General features: G+C 33.0%; 1 long non-coding RNA gene across 2 annotated transcripts in view; it reads right to left on the bottom strand.

Moving 5' to 3' along the window:
* Positions 1 to 3,004, bottom strand: part of LOC102473303 (uncharacterized) — a 7,676-nt gene that overhangs the window by 2,747 nt on the left and 1,925 nt on the right. The window lies entirely within an intron of this gene.

The following is a 3,004-nucleotide window of genomic DNA, read 5'->3' as shown; positions in this document are numbered from 1 at the left end:
ACTCTTTCAATGTTTCACCTTCAAAGATTCATTGAAATGAGCTTCAGCCCATTTAAAATCTTACATTGATCATATTAAATTTATGTTCTTCCTCATGAAGTTATTGAACTTCACATACTGACTCTCGTCCAAAATCCTACTTCCATTTCTTCTGCCTAAAATATTTAAGCATTGTTTCTGTTATTCATTCCCGAATTTAAATATATGTTTCTTGTGAAATATTTACAAAATACAGAGTGATATAAAGAACTACATAAACATTATTCATCAACGTATCATGCAGAGATAGCAATTCTTTTCTTCTCAACATATTTTCTTTAATTAGGATGTTGGATGATTTGCACGCTGGTGTGGTATATGTATGGTACATGTGCTTTACAGAATTAATATTTTAACTCAATATCCGATGAGTTATTTTCATTTGACATAATAATAAAGACATTTATTTATTTTAATAGTTTTAAAAACTTTTTCATAGCTTTTATAAAAGGGGTATTTATTTTCTTCTTGAGAGAGAGAATGGGATAAATAGAGAGACAGACCCAAGCAACTCAACAGGGTCACATGACACGATCCTCCTTCCAGCTCTCCCACCAGGGAGGATCATGGGTGTATCCACAGCTACACCTTTTCAGAGCTTTTCCATGTGGCTTCTGGCATTGAGCAGCAGTGACCTTATACCTCTACAACTATGGCTAGACCAAAAACAAAAAAATCCCCCTTTCTAAATAGCTCAGATATAGTGTAGTGAAGTTAACCATTTTACTGTGGTGTCTTTAAGTGATAGTTATAACTTGTCAATGTCCTGAATACAGGTATGACATAGTAATAATGGTAGACTTGTTAACTACTTCCTCTGCCTAGATAAATATGATTCCGATTCAAACCTTTCACGTGATTTTCACAGCTTTGTATGTACTATAAAATTACAGTTTAGAAACTGTTTATCTATTTACATGGCTGCCACTGTTTGCAAGTAACTGCCTTATGAGGACTATTAACTTTAGTAGTATTTGCATATTTGATAAATGTGAGATTTGTTCATTTTAGGGTCTAATTGCTTTAGTTATTTTAAGAAAGATTTTTTTTTACATTTTGAAAAACCTGCTCATAATTTTCCACATTTATATTACTTATTATGTTTTCCATTTTCTGAGAATAGATTTTTACATAATTTTATCAAATGAATTTTGTCACCAATATTAACAAAGATATATTTGCATATTTGATAAATGTGAGATTTGTTCATTTTAGGGTCTAATTGCTTTAGTTATTTTAAGAAAGATTTTTTTTTTACATTTTGAAAAACCTGCTCATAATTTTCCACATTTATATTACTTATTATGTTTTCCATTTTCTGAGAATAGATTTTTACATAATTTTATCAAATGAATTTTGTCACCAATATTAACAAAGATAAACCAATGATACTGCTTTTTTGGTATTTCACTAGTAGCATCAGCACCAATCAGTATATGTATGTTTTTTATTTTACTTTGAATTTGTCTTATTACTTCATTATTTAATCAAAAGCATGGACTATACTTTTATTTTCATTTTAAAAATATGAATACCTTTTGAGTATGCCTTTTGTTCCAATCCTTGAATTTTGATAGGTCATATTCTTGCATTTTTTATTTGCTAAAACTCAATAATGTTAGTCATCCAATAGAGTTTCTTTGGGATACTATATATATTCAAGCGACTTTTTAATTGATACATTTCAGTAACTAATAAGTATAGTCAAATAATGGCACATATGGTTAGTTCTCTGGAGATGTTTTTATACAAAATCATCATTTTTCTAAATGTCTTGTGGACAGTGTGTGCCATTAAATGTGAGCTTTATCTTGTGTATATTATTGACTTTCTTCCCACGACCGCATTGATTTCCTTCTTGGTATATCCATTGCAGGCATGGTTTCTCATATTTAGTCAAATCTCTTTATCCTTACATCATTGTGATATCCTAGGTCGTCTTCTCACTCTCTCTCTCTTCACTGTTTTCTATATATTCTCCAAACTTTTTGGCACCAGGGATCAGTTTGATGGAAGATAATTTTTCCACAGATGGCAGGAGGGCGAGATGGCTTTGGGATGATCCAAGGGCATTACATTTATTATGCACCTTATTTCTACTATTATTACGTTGTTATATATAATGAAATAATTATACAACTAACCATAATGCTTAATCAGTGGGAGCCCTGAGCTCGTTGTCTTGCAACTTGGTAGTCCCATCTAGGGATTCCTATGAGAATCTAAATCCCAGAGCTGACCTGACGGGAGGAGGGGTTTAGGCAGTGATGAGAATGATAGAGCATGACTGTGAATATAGATGAAGCTTCGCTGGCCTGTTTCTCACCTTTCAGGAGCTTTCTAATCGGGTTGAGAACCTCTGACCTGCATTGATCTCATCCAGCTAATGGTTCCAAATCAAGTTCATATGCATTTGATCCCCTCATTCATTTCTTCAGCTTTGATCTTTTCATTGAACTCAAATCTACTCAGCGTTTCCATTTGCATTATCTGTTACAAAGCTCCAATTTACATGTTCAGAAGACAATTCTCTTTTATTCATTCTAAATGTTGTCCTTGATTCTTATCCTCCTTTTCATCCACCCACATTCTACCCTTCAACATTATACTGTCATCCACTCTACCACAATATTTCCTGCATCTCTGCATACATCTCTTTCTGATGTTTCTTCTTCAACAGTTAAGCAGGAACCCTGTTATCATTTTTTTTTCCCAGCATCTCTAAAAACATCTGTGTGGTATACCAGTTTTATCTAAGATTTTTTTAATCTGTTTTTCACATATCACCACCCTTCCCAAACCCCTTCCAATGACCTCTTATTATATTTAATATTACATTCACACTTTTTCTTGTGGCCCTATATGATCCAGTACCTACTCATCTGGCTCCCCTGCATTTTCCAGGACACTTCTCATTTTCTCTACTTTGTTCTGAGGGTATTTGCATTTTGTCTCTCCATTGAGA

The sequence above is a fragment of the Tupaia chinensis genome, unplaced genomic scaffold (assembly GCF_000334495.1).
Source record: "Tupaia chinensis unplaced genomic scaffold, TupChi_1.0 Scaffold000447_1, whole genome shotgun sequence".
Classification (NCBI taxonomy): domain Eukaryota; kingdom Metazoa; phylum Chordata; class Mammalia; order Scandentia; family Tupaiidae; genus Tupaia; species Tupaia belangeri.
Note: the sequence above shows the minus strand (reverse complement) of the source record. Positions and strands in the feature narration are given on the sequence as shown.